The following is an 18,104-nucleotide window of genomic DNA, read 5'->3' as shown; positions in this document are numbered from 1 at the left end:
ACAGAGGACAATCTTATTTATGAATTGACACAAGTCACCAGATAGCAATAGTTGCTTTGGATAAGCACACAAATTCGTTATGATGACATATGATTTGAGCAAGTAATTTATGGGATATGCACAGAACATATAGAGAAGATCTGGCATTGCATACATGTGGCACATAGTGTCCTCCCATGGAATCATGCAAAGCCAAAGTAATAATAAGATCTCGTATTAAATAGAGATTTTTCGTTCGTCGGTTTTTCGATTACAGAATAAGTATTTTCCTATTTTGTAGTAGAGATTTTATGATCATTAGTTTTCCTATTTTATAATGTGTGATTTTATATTTTGTAATAAGGATTTTACCGTCGTCAGTTTTCATATTTTGTAATGTGTGATTTCTGATTTTGTAAAAAGAATTTTTTTTATTATGGACTGATTTGACGAGGTTGGATGGCTTATTTAAGGTGCATCGTGTCAAATTGCGTGGCTATGTAACAAGATCCTATACACCAACATAGCAGACGCTAAATAAAAAAGAGAGACGAAAAAAAAACTATACAACTCCACCGATCCAAGTAGAAACCGAGAGACTTAGGTCAACTCCGGCAGTACCACTATCCCAGTACTACAGTACACCGTAAAGCACCGCAGCACTGGAAATAGGTCTTCAGCAGATACTCTATCCGGTGCTACAGTGACGCACAGTACTGCTACAGTATTGCGGAGAGAAAGTGTGGAGCTGTATTTTGTCGTGTTGCTGTAGCAGTATGCAACACTGTAATGGTACTGGTCATAGTGCTGCCAGTGTGTACGAAAGGAGGAAAACACTGTTTACAAAGGCCGATAACGAGTCTGGAGGGAAGAAAAGAGTAGTAGAAGGTAGAAAATATGGTAGCTGCTGGAGATGAAAAAATAAAGGATGTTGTAATAATGATAGAGGATGCTGTAATAGTATTTTTTATGATGAAAATTTAAGGCAGCTGCTAAAGATGACCTTAGAGCACTATCTATTATATTATTATATAAATATTAAAAGAAGTTATCATATTTTTTTAAGGTTACAAAATTATCATATTAATAAAAAAAGATTTGCACCCCTTATTCTTATGAACATCTAACGGTCCAAATTAAAAAAAAAAGTTCGTATCAAATATGATTAATAAATAGCTAAATTTAGAATTAAAAATTATAAAAAATTAGTAGTTCGATTTTCATAAGAGCAAAAGGGCGAGGCCACACCCGACTTCGAATAGGAGGGGGGCTTAGCTCTGGATCCCGCCTGCTTGGTTTTGAAAGCAAGATATCTAAATAAAGAGTTAAAAAATAAAATAAATAATAATTGAAATTGGGGTTAGAATAGAAAAAAAAATAAGGATTCATATCAAATATATATAGTCTTAGGAAAAAATCAAATTATTATAAAATCAAATACCTAAATAAAGATCTCATGTAAAATACAATTAATCAATAGCTAAAATTCATAATGAAAAATAATGGAAAAAAAATTCAAAATTCTTACTAAGATAATAAATTAAGAAGCACTGTGTTACTCAATATCGTTGCATCAAGTAGGCAACATGCAAGGCAAATCTATTCTGATTTTAGTTAGGTTTGAAAGTGCATCTAAGCTCCCTAAGTGGGTTTTGGTTTATCGATGACAAAACGATTAAGAAATTAATATATTTATCGAAGCTATGAACAGGTTTTAGTCTCATTTGTGAAGACTCACGACGATTGACGCCCCTCGAAAAGAAAAGAGAAGCGATGTATAGTACTCAATAGGGTTTAAATTGTTCTATCTTTGAAGTTGAGTCTAGGATAACCATACTATTAAGAGGGTTGCAATTGTTAGCTTTTATGGTGTCTCAATGCTCAAAATAATCTATTAGAATCAATAGTTCAGAGACACATTCACCCACAGACACTGGGAAAAATAGGCAGTATGTACTGAGTCCGGAGTGTCCGGTGTTCACCGGATACTCCGGTACTCAGTGTTTTAGGCCGGAGTCTCCGGGAAAGACTCCGCCAGAGAGCCTTGGTTCCGAATATTTTTAATTGTTCGAGTCTCCAGTGTTCACCGGATACTCCGGTAGTTGATGAATTTGTGGCCGGAGTCTCTGAGAAAGTCTCCGGCAGAGAGCCTCAGTTAAGCCTTTATTTTTAATAGAAAAAGACCGGAGTCTCCGGTGTTCACCGGATACTCTGGGAAGAAAAAAATTTTGGTCGAAGTCTCCGAGAGAGACTCCACCAGAGAGTCTCGGTTAGCATTTAATTTAAATGACCGGAGTCTCCGATGTTCACCGGATACTCCGGTACCTGGAGAGGCCGGAGAGTCCGGCAAGTCTCCGGACTGTTTCTTCATGGTGACTAAGCCTGGCCCGGAGATTCCGGTGTTCACCGGATACTCCGGGTAGTTCAACAAAACCGTAACGGTTAGTTCTAACACCGTTTTGAGCCCATTTTGGATTTCAGTCTGGATACTCTGGTGTTCACCGGATACTCTGGGGTAGGTAAGTCAAAACAGTAACGACTAGTTTTTTAGGGTGAGCTATATATACCCCCACACCCTCTAGCATTTATTACTTGCTGTTGCTGCTGAGCTCCACCTTCACAAAGCTTCCCAAGAGTATTTAAAAGCCCTCCAAATATCTCTAGTGCTTAGTTTTGCGCAAATTTGAGAAATTGTGTTTGAAAGTGAATTTGAGTCGTTGAGCATTGAGTTCATCATCGATCATACATTTGTGATCATTTTTCTTGGAGCCTTGTGCTCCTAGACGGCAAGGCGTCGTCCGTAGAGCACCCAATCATTGTGGAGTGCCATGGGAAGTTTGTAATCAACATCGACTTGAGTAAGAAAATCTAGCTTGATCTTTGTGGTCGCTAGAAGAGGATAGGGTTGGAAAAGATCCGGCTCTTTGTGAGTTTCTCAACGAAGATGTAGGCACTTCTTTGTGAGTTGGCCGAACTCCGGGATAATTTCTTGTCTCATCACTTGTGCAAGTTTTACTAGTTGTATAGTTTTGGGATTTTTCCTATATATTAGTTTTTGTGATCATCTTGCTATTAACTCTTGTTGTTTAAGCATTGTACTAATAATAGCATTAGTGTTATATTTTAGTCTTTAGTTATACTTGCTTAGCTTCAGTTGTTCTCGAGATCCTGTATAGACCGGATATTCCGGATTAGACCGGATACTCCGGTGAGACCGGAGTATCCGACCTTTACTGAAGTATCCGGCATCTGTTTAATCCGCTGTTTAGTTTTAATTTTCAGAAAAACCTATTCACCCCCCTCTAGGCAACTTTAAGTATATTCAAGGTTGCCTACACCTGACGTACTATTTTGGCATTTGATCAAAACGTATACGAATCGAATCAATACGTGTATATAATTTGGATACAAGTGAGGATAAATAATTTCTCTTCCACTAACATAATTTTTATCTCTTCTTCTAATTTCATGTGTTTTATAACTAATTGACACTAACCTCGTGAAAAAGTTATAGAGACTATTTTTAATCAAAGATTACTGTAACAAAATATTATATAGAGGCTAGCCACGCTATTAGTGTGAGTCATCTTGCTAGTTCATTTTATTCAAATGTAAATAAACATTATGCAAAGTATTCAATAATAGTAACATTCTTTCGCTTGATAGCTGAAAGGATCGAATGGCCCAAGAGGGGGTGAATTAGGCAATTAAAAAACTTATACCGAAAACTAGAACAAAAGCAACCTAAGCCTGGAAGAAAAGAAATGCGGCTACCCGAACAAACTAGGAGAAGACAACTAAACAAGCAAACAAAGACACTAGGAAAATGCGAAATTTAAAGCTTGCAAGAATATAATGCTCAACTTAAATTGTGGAATAGAGAAAAGATGGATAAAAGAACACCGGATTTTTTTTCTAAGGTATCGAGGAGTTGGCACTCCCCTTAGTCCTCGTTGGAGCATCCACCAAGGATATCGCTCCCCCTTGAGTCACCAAGATTCGAGTGCTCCCTCACGATTATCGCTTCTCCTTCTCCGGATTGACGGACATCAAACCAAGTACAAAGCTTTTCTCAGGGCTCCCACGAGAACTCCAAGAGCTCACCGAGAACACCACCAATCACCAAAACCGGCTAGGTGTTGCCAACCATAAGAATAATAAGTCAATAGCTTTACTTGACTAAGATCAAGCCTAGACTACAGCTAGATACACATTTGCTACTCTCCAAGCACTAATAATATCCTTAATATTAAATTAGGTACTTGAAAATCAACTCAATTGCTCTTTCTTGCTTCTTGATGACACATACAGTGTATGGGCTTCTCTGGGTTGCTTACACGTGAAATGAAATCAAGTGGAGGGGTATTAATAGGTTAGAGATCCAAATTATAGTCGTTGTCTAACCACCAACTTTTTCTGTAAACACCGGATGATCCGATGATTACCATCTCACAAACACCGGACAATCTGGTGAGTACAGACTTCGAGTCATACTGTGCTAGCTGTCATTAGCTATTGATCCTCCGGTGTACTCATTCGGTGAACACTGAAGTCACACCGGACAATCCGGTCAGAAGAACCAGGCCAAAACACCAATTGCAAACCTCTCTGCAAGAATTAGTCCGGTGATCCCTCTATGCATGCACCGGGTCATCCGGTGAGTGAAGCCTCTTCTGAACATTGCTCCAATGTACTTGTCCGGTGAGCACAACTTAAACACCGGACTATCCGGTGAAGCACTTCTTAAAATTTAGGACACATGTCACCAAGAAAATGCTGCAGTGCGAAGACCTTCCTTATCACCGGACCATTTGGTGAACTCAATGCCTTCCTGAATTGAGAAACTGAATTTATCCGGTCGTTCATGTTTCACATGACCAGACTATCCGGTGAAGTAAACATTTCCGAGCTCGTCCAATTCAAACTTCTTTGAGCTCTAACTTCTTGATGTCTCTACCATGGACTTCTCTGAGCTACCTAGTGCTAGAATTTCACAAGTGCGTATCAAACCAAGTCTAGACTCAACTAGGTCAAGCTACTACTCTTAACCCCTATTTATAGTATGGTCAAAAGACTAAGAAAGAAGACTTATACTACTCTAAGTGTCCTTCATATCCTTTGTAACACTTAGAACTAGAAGATCCTTAATCTTGATGCACATCTTCTTTGATCATCCATATAATCAACTCAGGGACTAAGAATACTCAATCATCATTGTGTACTAATTTTTTTAATACCCTTCAAAACAAATTTGTCAGTCACAATAATACGGTTGTCATTGATCACCGAAACACTTACCACTTACCTAGCGGCCTAGATGCTACAATCTCCCTTTTTTTGGTGATTGATGAAAACACAATTGAGAATATAGAGATATGAATTGAAGTATACCCTATCATACTAGGCAATTTGCAGCATATAATATTTAAGAAAGAGAAAGCCTAGCACTAGAACAACCTATCAGGCTAGTAGAATAAGAATTAAACAAGTATGAGATAAAACATAATGTGATGGCAAGTGAAACATATCCATAGAGAGAGCAAAATAGCATGTCATTACATCAAAATCCATAAGATCCAACAAACCGGACCTAACTACCTAAACTCCTAAACTCCCCCTAAAACAAAAGCTCTCTAGATACTCAAGCTAAGACTCTCTCTCCCTTTGGTATCTAAGCACAAAAAAGAGAACGCATCTGTACATCCGAGCCCAGAAAAGATGGAGGAGCCGACGCAGTCGAAGAAGGTCACACCACGAACTGAGAAGCGTCGAACTCGGAGTCGGAAGAGATGAGCTCAGCGGCGGTGTCAACGACAGGTGAGAGCAATCCCGCTGAAGGCTGAACAGATGCAGAAGGAACAGGAACCTCTAACGACACTGCATCGGGATGGGGTCGGAGCTAGAAGAAACAATACCCTGAGCTGCTATCCGCTGAAGAGTTTCCTTGAAGAAACCAATATTCGTAACATAGGAGTTAGATGAAATCCTTCACAAAGAAAGAAGTAAAGAAAAATTGAAACAAAGATGATCAACAAGGATTACCACTTGTATTACTATCAATTGTAAGACAACAATGGTATATGGAGATTTCATAAGTCGGTAATTGCAACAAGCCATGGATCAACTTTCTTTCAAAAAGCATGAGAAGAAGGATTTTAGAAATTAAACATCATACTTCAAATGCATTATTCACAAAATCAACTATTACAAGTAAAATGAAAAATGTGTATTCATCAAGGCGACATTTGTTTTCGAGTTTTTGAGTTTTTCTGGCTCTTTTGAGGTTTTAGCTTGTCTTTGCCTCTCTTCGACTCTCTTTTTCGAGTTTTGGTCATTTGGATGTGCTTCATCTCTTCAAACCTAAATCTTTGTGCCTTGAGATGTTGTCAATGCACTCATCGAGGGGGAGATTGAGAAACCAAGTTGAAATATGCCTTGGTTTATATGTGATGAGTGATTAAAAAGGTTATCAATTTGGTTTGTCGAGTTTTTGGATTGCTTGAGCTTAAATTGAGCATTTTGATTATGAACTAATTGGAATCGGAGTTGGAGAAATGTGTTTGCTTGTCTCATGGTGTGCAGGTGACATATGCAACTTAGCGGTCGACGACAGGTGATCGGGGCTCAGTGGGTGCTTGGTGCTGAATGATCAAGGAGGTCACACAAAGTTAAGGATGATCCTAGCTGTACATGTGGAGATCAAGCAAAGCATGAAACAGAGAATGAAGACGGCGTGTTGACAAAGTCAAGCGAAAGAGATATCGGTGCAAGTGACAAGATGGCCCGAGAGATCGAGAGTGGGAGAGACTTGCCAGCGGTCAGGATCGCAAGACAGAGTACATGTGTCGACATCAGAGAACTTGTTTAATGTGTAAGCAAGTGGCGAGTCATATTTTGAGAAGCATGCTGATGGTTTCACGGTTTGACCTCAAAACTGTGGGAGGACTGGAGGAGCACGTAGCACCATCACGAAGCTTACATTGAGGCAAAGCTAAGTCATGAAGCCATCGCGATTGTCTGATAAATGGAAAAAAAAATAAATCAAAATACCCTCGATGGTAGGTAGAAGTGTACTACAAAAGAGATGTATTTTGAGAAAAAGCTAGGAAACTTAGGGATCAAATTTTCTAGACCTGTAAATATAGGGGTAGGGCTATGAGAGAGTATGAATCGGCCACTTGAGCCTATTATACCACTCATTTAAGAGTATGGTGCTAGAGTTTTAGAGGAGAAGAAGGATGAGTGTTTAGCTTATGTATTATGTGAGAGTTTTGAGTGGAAAAATATTTGTAATCCACCTAAAATATAGCTGACATCTTTGAGTAATGAAGTTTATATTTTTGCATGCTTGAATTCTTCTCTTTTTAGTTTCATTCTATTGGTTCCCTTGCAAGTTTTTTATGTTTCGTTGTGATTTTCGTTTTGGTTTTTGAGCTAAATTTTTAGCACCTTGTGAAGTCATTCTTCTTGTTGTTACATATAAGTGTATACTTATGGGTCTTAAACTCACTTGCCTCTAGATCATTAACTTGGAGAATTTCTTCAACCGGTGACTTTATCTTTGATTTTTGAATCTTTCTTCTCAAGTTCTAAACTTTGTGTGGAGATGAGTTATGGATTGGTTTGCTGTGGAATCTATTGTTCGATTCTAACCATGACACCCACCTTTGATTGGATCTTTAAGTTTGGTTTTTGAATTCTTTGAGTTTTTGTTCTGTTCTAGCCAGATCTTTTAGGTTGAGCTCTGTGTTTTCACTGTATTTTTGTGTTTTGTGTTGCGTTTTGTTCTTAAGTTGCGTTTGGTGATAAAATAGAAAAAGACTATTTATTTCGAAAGAAATTTGTTAAAATGTCTATTCACTTCTTCTAATCGTTATTCTCGATCCTACGTGGCTTTGGCCATGTGTATTAGACGCTGATGTCTCAACAGGGTTCGACATGGTTCCGGTACAGAGTCCAAGCACGCCAAGTTCTATGAAACCTCGAACATCCAGATCAAGTGCATTGTTTTTTAATAAAAAATATAGGGAAAACAAAAGGACCCATTATGTAAGAAGACATGGATTTTTCAACCAACCGTAAGAAATGCAGGTTTTCAAACATTTTTCTACTCAACTATTCAGAAGCTAAGTTACCCGTACATGTTTATAACATAAGGACAGTGTAAAGAGATGAATACACATGGCCAAAGCCACCTGTTAGAAGCGATAGCCACTTCTCAGCATGGTTTTTGCTAAAATTCTAGCTCAAAGCGAAACTGAACTGAATAAAAGGCTTGAAATGTAGAACTGCGGCCATAAGCACATAACATAAAGAAAAAATAAATCATGGGAGAAAGCTTAAATGAATAGCATGTACAAAGGTTAAGGGTCTCGATGGAACCAAACACATAACTTATCTACATTCTAGTGACATGTACAGGCAAACCTGATGCAAATGATATTCAAAAAGATAAAGACATATTAATGTAACCGAACAACACAATAATATATTTTATATGAAACACAAAGGATATAAAACCTTAGGATACGATCCAGTAAAGCTCTAGGAGGGAAATATTGGTAAATGATGATATGTGACCGTCTAGTAAAGACATGGGAGACAAATCTTATCTATAATTCTATACTTCCTATAAAATACACTAGTTATCATATAATCGAACGATCTTTATTGTCCAACGGAATTAATCAAATAACTACCGTGTAAAGATTCTCCCCATTTCTCCTTCCAAAAATACGTTTAATCTGCTATTATTTATCTTCCATATCTAGATGTACAATATTTGTCCTCCATACATTCCAAAAATATATTCAATCTTCTATTATTCATCTTTCATACTTACACGTTCAATATTTATCTTCTATACATTCACTACTGAGTTTCTTTAGAGAGTATGCCGCCTTTCATATTTCGCCTATAATGCTAATTTTTTTTTGGAGAGGGTGTGCCTACAAAGCATATGCAAATCTTTCTTTTATTATGATATTTTTTTACTTTTTTATATTGATATATCTTAGATCGATTCTACGTGTGTATGGAACATATATGCAGTTGTTAATAGTAAATAATGATACGCAAGCAGCCTTTTCCAGGTGACTTGAGTCCCTGACCACTCTTAGGTAAAGACCCTCCTGTTTTCTGCACTCGAGCACGCACCTCAAAGAAGTCAGCAGTTATCGTCAGCAATCAATCCATTAACAGATTTGGCAACCGAAAGAACACATAATCAGATTTTGCAATCCAAGTGCACACCTAAAATGGTATAAATTAGTGGACAACACTTTGCAGGGAAATCTTATTCGCTTACTGATTTTGCAGGCAGCGATTTTTTTAAAAAGTTTTATTAACTCTTATCGTTACATCAAATCAAAGTGATATACACATACAAGATTGTGTCCTAGTTTTCTGTATATAAGATGCACACAGCCAAAAAAAATTGGTTTAATATAACTAAAGATAATAGCAAAACAAGCTAGAAGCTCATATGAGTTTATTACACTTATGCTTCGATTCACAATCTAGACTATCATCCTATCCAGGTAAAAAGCTCTCTAGTCATCCTCTCTAGACGTGCACATGTCATAGTAAGCAGCCCACGATGCTCCTACTGATGTAACACCAATCACGAGTGAAACCAATGTATACATATAAAAATAACCTAAAGAGAAGAAAAAATATTATTTCTTGTTAAAGATGATATCATTCATATATAGTTATATGATTCAATAAAAAGTGGCCACCGTCGCTAGTATATTGATATTCAATTTTTACTAAGACCATGAAGCCAATACTCAAACAATTTTGAAACACTTTGTTGTTGGTAAAGATTTATGGCCATCTAAGCTATAAACCATACAGAACGAATAAAATGACAATAAAAAATGGTGCTTAATTGTCTTCAATTTGTGACAAAAATAATACTTCTAATTGTCTAACCATTGTCTTTTACTTATATATCCGTTATTAGTGGAAGACATTTATGTAAATATCAAAGGAAAAATTTAATTTTTAGAGGTAATTTTAATTTCCATATATGTCAGTGAAATATAGAGGCTGCTAACTGAATATTAGTCAGAAAATCTTCAGAGAACAAAAATCATGGACCAAGTCTTCAGAGAACAAAATTATGGACCAAATCTAAAACCTGAGAACGACTTACATGGCTTATCCTGACAGCGAGAATGTTTGTAGTGGGTTTGGAAAACAAAGAGAGTTCAGCGTAATGTTGGTAGTGGGTTTGGAAAACAAAGGTTCTTATATGATATACTTGAGCTGGAGACGAAAATGGATCCAGAGCACGAAGCTAGGCCGGAACGACACATAGGGGCCCAACTAACTATTCTAGCTGATAGGCTGGCTATATTCCACCGGGTTAGAGGCCCGGAAGCTAGCCTGGGACGAGGCCGCGTTTGGCATATAGGATTTGTTTGGTTCACTGTTATTAATTATCGTATCTTTAACAAAATCACTACCATTAATTACCGTATTTTTAGTAAAATTATATCTAAGATGTGACAAATAAATTGTTTGTCACATTCTAAATAAAGTTTGGAAAAAAATTAATCTATGATAGATATAGTCAAAGACTGAAAAAATATAGCACATTAAAACTGTGATAGTAAATTAAACAACTGTCAAAAAATCTAGTAAAATATGTAAATTGCGACAACAAACCAAGGCCCATAGTCACGCGCGGCAGCGGCTCTGGGTGACCGCGCCGCCCAAATCGACGGCGAGGTGGCAGGGGACCTGGCTCGCGTCAGTATGTGTAGTAATAACACGTGATCAGCCCCTCACACGGCACACGGTCGGGGCTGGAGTCACCTGTACGCCAGCACGGCGGGTGTACCCACCCTTGGCCAGCATCCCACAGTACACCTGTCTTCCGCCAGTAGCGTAGGGATGCATATTGATAAATTTAAGGTACTCGCTGACACTTTTAGTTTAGTTAATTACATTATTTTTATAATTAATTTTTAAAAAATAGTATTATTAACTAAATTAAAAAGGATCGATAAATATCTTTAGATTTACTAATTTAGACCCCTGTCATAGTGTACGCAGCACATCCAAATCTTTAGTACATTGAAGCCCACACCTAAGAGCAGCTCCAGCTTTGAATTCTTGAGGGTGTTAGAAGGAGAGGGAAAGATTCTCAAGGTGCTTTACACCGGAACACGTGAACATAAGATCATCTTTAACTATTTTTCTTTATTTCGTTCTCTTTCTAATTTTTTTTCTCGTTCTCATTCCCTTTATTTCCTCTTATCTTCAACGGTTTCCATTCGAGAGGAATCGCGAAGGAAAAGAAGAGAGAATTCCGTCCTGGAGAGAATGATCATGGGAATCCCTTCATGACGGGAACCGTGAAAGAAAACCGTTGGAGTGCTGAAGGGAACGAAAATCTCATCGTGAAGAGATTCTGGACCCTGAAGGGAACCTGTTGAAGATGATCTTAGCATTAAATAAATAATTGAGAAGAGAGAGGAGAGTTGGGAGGAGAAGAGGAGAGTTGTTGAATTTTTATAGTATATCGTGGAACCCATCTTAAGAGAAAAAGAGATACTACATATTAGAGAAGAAAATAAAACTTAACACTCTAATACGTCTATACCTGGGGTTGTCTTGATGAATTATACCTGGAGTTGCCCTAACTAAAAGCACGTATGCGCCTCGAATTACTCTGCTCAGGTCTCCAGCTTCCTCGCTGGGACCGATGTGTCTACACGGGCGCGTCGTACAGGCACAGGCCTGATGCCTGCATGTTACTGCACCACCAGCTGTTTAACCATGGCTTGTGCATGCCTGGCTCTTGCCAGATCGGCGAAGAAGCTTCCACATGCCAGCCCCTAGTTAGATCTGCCGTAGCGGCGGCACAGCGTTTGGCTTGTCCATGCCAATAAGGTAATAAGATCATTGCCACCGGATACTTTAAAAAATTATCATCTATAAAATATATTACTACATCATCTTCTAATATTATTATAATATTTTTTATTTTTTCATCTCTAATAATATTCTATTTTCTACTTCCTATTACTCTTATTCTCTTTTTAGCTTACGATCATTTTCTGTGAACAGTGATATAGACGGAAAAGAATCTGCAAATTTAGAGTACATCATGCTGTAGCACTAGAAATGACTCTGCTGGTGCGTTTTTGCCGGCTCATGGTACTGTAGCTAGAAAACATCTCCGCTAGAGATGGTTGGCCGACTCTAGCGAACTCCGTATCGCTTCTTTTTTTAGTGCTACTGTGAATATGCCGATCAGTCGTGTCCTACAATCATTTTCGGTGAAGTCATTTTTCCACCAATACAGTACCACTATGACAAAAACGGACGGCAAGAGTGAACCACAAATTTACGGGCAGTAGAGGAGGGCTAACACTAATTATAGAGGACAAATGTAGGTTCATAGAGAGGATAAGAGTAATTAAACTTAAAAAAATAAGGTAACGGTGTAAATAAAAAATTATATAATATAATACAAGATATTATAAAAAATAAAATTTTAAATATCGATTAGAAATAGCCTAACCAACCGATCCCGGCCCAACAGTGCAACGCTAGCTAGTGAGTGTCACTGTGCCACCAGCACGCACGTACCAGTCACACTCACTCGCCTGAGAGCTAGCCAAGCCGAGCCTTATCGCAACAGGAGGAGAGAAGCTGACACGCAGCGAGCGAGCGAATACAGCAGGGCAACGCAGCGAGCGAGAGAGGGAGAGCAGTGAGGGAATGGAGGATGACTTCACCTTCCCCACCGTCGCCGCGCGGGCGCCGGAAGGACGACGCGACGTTGACGGCGCGGCAGCGCTGCCGGCCGTCCACCTCGGCGAGCTGCCGCTTCCAGACTTCGCTGCTCCAGGTGCGCCACCTCTCTGGCCGTTCGCGGCCCCGCCCATCGGCACTGCAGCGACGGTGAGGGGACAAGAAGCTCCGGCCGCGTCAAGAAGAGGACAGGCAGAGGAAGGGGAGCGCGTCGCCGCCGACGAGGAGAGGATGGACCTGCTGTGGGAGGGCACCGCAGCGACGGCGCCGGCGTCGACAACGAGCGGGGGGCATGTAGAGCTGCCAGAGAACCGCGCCGAGGCAGAGGAGGACGAGCGCGCCGCCGCCGCTGCCCACGCGGAGAGGATGGACCTGCTGTGGGAGAGCTTCAACGAGGAGCTCCTCCTGCGCCGTGCTCGCTCCAAGGCCGCCGCCGCCGATCATCCCGACGGGGTGGGGCGGCCAGGGCTAGACCAAGACTGGTACCTCTGCAACTCACCATCGGACACCGAGTCCGAGGAGACGTCATCGTCGCCGGGGCGGGAGCGGTACGGGTGCGCGCCCATGATGCTGCGGGCGTCGTCGCGGGCGGGCGGGGCGGGGCAGTTCTACGGCAGCCCCCGCCGCCGACGGAGGCGGAGCCGCAGGCCGGCGGCGGGTTGGGCGCTGCTGCTGAGGCTCTTCCGGAGGCTGTTCGCCGTCGACAAGGCGGCGTCCCGCCGCCACGGCGCCATCTACGTACCATGATGCTCCTACTCTACTCATCATGGCAGTACCGTGTTAATTCGTTGCAGATTTTTACGACAATTACAGTTCTTTTCTTTCATTGAGAAATTAACTAGATCATTTAAGCAAATGCTTGTACTCGATCAGTAAATATCAACAGCAATGACGATCACTTGTTTACTTATTCCTTCCGTTCCGTTCCCCCCCCCCCCCCCCCTCTCTCTCTCTCTCTCTCTCTTTTGAGGTGCTGTTGGTGCGTGTGGGAACTGTGGATACGCAGTGTGTGGTGATTAAAGTAAGAGATAGCATTGCTATTTTTCTTAAGAAAACTAAACTGTCCTAATTATTATTAGTCATCATCGTACAAAGCCACCGCTAGTATTATTCTGTAATGAAGTGGCTCCTTTTGTCTCAACTCTCAAGTGGTTGATCGTCTAAGGAGTGAGAATGCATTCCCAAAAGCCAAAGAAAAAATGTGCATCATGTATGCATGATTCCCATGCACTAGAGCAGCAAAGAGGAGAAAGGACAGCGACAGCCAACGACCGGCCTGATTGCAACGGCGGAGCTGTACGTTAAATTCTATGGCTGCTTCACAAGCCAGCCTTGAATTCTCGTCAAGTAGCTATGGGCGAGTGTGTGCGTAAGTGCTTGTGGTTTTATGATTTATGAGTGTTTGTGTACGTCGTGTGTACTAGGTTTTTTTAAAAAAGATACAGCTATGGGCGAGAACAGTGGTATGTAATTAGTAGTGGGAGTACTTTAATTTGCTAGGGCCAGTTAAACTGTTGCTACATGTGCATTTGTTTGCGACAGTCTAACTAATGGCTGCCTGACATATTGGGAACAAGTAAGGCCGTAGCAGACCGTACAGTTAGTAAGTTACTACATGAATCCAAGGAAATTATTACATTTTCGACGGGGCTAAGGAACTGTTCTGGAGTTTCGGTAGGTGGGAATTTTCTTAAATATACTGAACATAACAACTACTCTTGTGAAATTCCCGCCTTATCGGCGATAAGGGCTATAGATCAAGAAATCAGAATACAGGTTGCATTTTGGATCTTGAATTAAACGTATCCAAGATTATGGATTATGAGAAATTGCACTAGAAGTTCAATCGCAGGCGTTGGGCACCCTGTTCATGCAGCGTTGCAGCATTTTTTTTATAAAAAATCTCACAACAAAATCACCATGATTGTTTTAAATAAATTCTTAAAAACACTAAATGTTGTGGAAGGAGTATTCCATTATCATGCAAAAGTTGACGATCAAACTCAGTGGTATCTTCAAGATAGAGAAAAAGAGTATTTTTCATTTGCATATCTTCCATATGAATTTCTTATCTAGCTTTTTTGCAAAGATATTAAACATGTCTATACATGACATTTTTATATTTCTTTAAAAAAGTATAATCTATGTTTCATACTCATGCAACATTTAACCCTTTTTGACATGATATTTACTCTTTCATGCATGAGCGAACCAGTCTGTCTGTATTAATTTGACCCACGGCTAGATCAGTTATGCGTTTGGGCGTAATACTCATGGGCCACACCATGTGTTTCTTGTCCAAATATGAAATAGGAGCGGGCCTAAGCATCCCATTTTACTTACGAGAAGACGTGAGCGTTTCCCGGGTGTAGATTCAGAGGCACATACTGATGCCATCTGATAGTAGGGGGGCAGGGGAGTAAAAAAGGATACAAGGAGCAGCTGAGATGCAACAGCCTCCTTCTAGGTCCAGTGAAACCGATTGCTCACTGATTCACTATTTTTCTCAACAAATTAACTCACCGGTACAATTTCTCATGATTCCGCCAAGAGACAGACTATTTGGATGGCAGCCGTTCCATTGCATCAGATGATCACCTGACCACACGAAAGAAGGGATAGAAGAAAACAAGAATGGAATCCCCTTCCTAAGGCATCTTTAACTATTTTTCTTTCATTTCGTTCCCTTCTTTATTTTCCTCCTCATTCATAATTTCTTTATTTTATCTCATCTTCAATAGTTTTTCTTCGAAAAAATTCGTGAAGTGAAATAAGAGAGAATCACAGGTGAAATAAATGATCTTGAGAATCCATTCGTGAAGAGAACCGTGAAGGTAAACCGTATAAGCGCTAAAGGAACAAAAATCTATGTAACAAAATGACTCGCGAAGAGAATCCGTTGGGGATGATCTAAATAACATGTGCAAATAAAACGGACCTAGTAAACAATACTTCACAGCCCCACACTACACCAAAACACCTCATCAGTGCCGGTTCAAAATCATCATCAGTGACGGGTTTTGAAACGACACTGATAGTCGTATAGAACCGACACTGAAAATGAATATCAGTGTCGGTTGGTAGCTCCAACCAGCACTGATAGTCACTGATAGTTGGTCTCGATTCCACGTTTTTCAGGCAAAAAGAATTTCAATTTTTTCCCGACCAGAGGCATTGGACCAGAAGCTACCCATCCGACCATGCCCAATATTCGTAAAGTCACGTGATATTCGTTCGCATACGGCAACAAAGACTCGAACTCAAGAGCTCCCAGGCTGTGCATACGCATGACCCCTCTGAGTATCTCGGCTATCGTCTATTTGTGAGTATAGAAGCAAAATAAATCCTTTTGATATCTTCTGACCGAATATTTGAATAGCTATTTGGATATCTAAATGATCTCAAATAAAAAAGTGATCAACTACAAAGTTGTAGATCTTGTTGAGATCTACAATTTCTATATAAAGTTTTCCCCATCCGACTTCGTGTGAAAAAGTTATGAATTTTTTAATGTGAGCTGTTATCGACAACTGTTGTAACTTTATTATAATTATTTGGATATTTAAATTACCTCAAATTAAAAAAAATTAACTACAAAGTTGTAGATCTCATCGAGAGCTATAATTTTTATATAATGTTTTTCACCATCCGACTTCGTGTGAAAAAGTTATATATTTTTTTAAAATTAGCTGTGACAGTACCAATTATCAGTGCCGGTTCGTGACCGGAACTGACACTGATATATCAGTGGCGGTTCTAGCCAAGAACCGACACTAATAGTGACTATCAGTGCTAGTTCTTATTTCTTCAGCTGTTTTTTACACGTAAGAGTTTAAGAACCAGCACTGATACGTCTTTAATGTCGATTATTATCGAACCGACACTTATATATATATATATATATATATATATATATATATATATATATATATATATATATATATATATATATATATATATATATATATATATATATATATAGTGTTATGTAAGTAGTGCCAGCACCAACACAGATCTTGACAAGCATCCCACGGTGCACAAGACTGAGAAACAAGAAAAAGAAAAACAGAACCTTAAAAGTTCAGGTTAAAGCATATGGGGTGATTAAAAAATAGATAGCGACCAAACATTCAATGACGAGGTGATTACAAATAGCTAGATAGCGGCTGACTCTTGAAGAATATCATGATGAGGTTATTATTACATTTACTTGCAACATGATCTTTCATATTTATAACATGTTCTAATCATGCAATAAGATCTCTCCTAGAGCAGTTTCTCAGCTCCCTCCGTATCATCAAGAAATATACGAGAAAATAAGCTCTCCAATACCTGATTTCTAATGCTCTCAAAACATAGGCCATATCAGATTTTTTTTTCTTCTCTCTCTTCTCCTCCCATTCTTTAACAACGGCCCCTTCTTCCTCCAGCGTGTGGGCGCGAGGCTGCATAGGAAGCATGTCATGGAGGGGCAGCTAAGAGGAGGCTCGGCACAAAGCTGTGGAGCGGAAGGGCGGCAAGCGTCGTGAGGCTCGTGGCGATCTCGTAGCTGAGTCGCGACACGCAGGCAGCTAAGTGGCAGGCGCTGCATCGCTGGAGGCTGAGTGGCTGAGCCTGCAAGCGCGATGCATGTAGAGAGTGGAAGGGCGCAACGGGAGCGAAGGCACAACGGTGAGAAGCTGAGCGACACTCGCTCCTCGTCTCTCCCACCGTGCAGTGGGTCAGTGTGGTGGCACGGCAAATTTGCTGACAAGCGTTGCGAGAGCGGCACAACGAGCCTGCGAGCAGCGCGACAGGCCGGTGGGACACTATTTAATGCTATAGGTCATGATAGTAATGATAGACACTACTTTTCTGTATAGTGTGGTTTCTTTGCGATGTCTATCGATTGGATTGGGTGCTCAGCTAGTGTCTTCAGTAAAACATCAATTATTTCTTTCTCTTCATTAAAATCGTTGCCACCTTAGTTTGTATCCTACGTAAACATATAATTAATGCCTAAGACATCAGTCAACCTAGAGCACTAGGAGCGGCCTAAGATTACTCGGTGGTGATGATGGTGGGCGTATTGAAGTTAGGGGTGGATGCATGAAAAAATATTATTGGTGTGTTAGAACATAGGGTCATTAATTATTTATAAGTGTATTTGCTAATTATGCTTAGAGTTTTACCTAGTATTAGTAACAAGTTATTGGTATCAAGTCCTAAGCATTAGTAGCAAGTCATTGATATCACTTGACACCAATGATTACATGCTGGATCCGTCCCTAATTGAAATGCTGGTGGCTGGCCTGAATCCCGTGAAGAGTAGCGAACCCAGGACACAAGTGTTGGAGGGGCTCAACGTCCATGTG

This window comes from Phragmites australis, chromosome 6 (assembly GCF_958298935.1).
Source record: "Phragmites australis chromosome 6, lpPhrAust1.1, whole genome shotgun sequence".
In the NCBI taxonomy this organism is placed as follows: domain Eukaryota; kingdom Viridiplantae; phylum Streptophyta; class Magnoliopsida; order Poales; family Poaceae; genus Phragmites; species Phragmites australis.
This window is presented reverse-complemented; position numbering follows the sequence as displayed.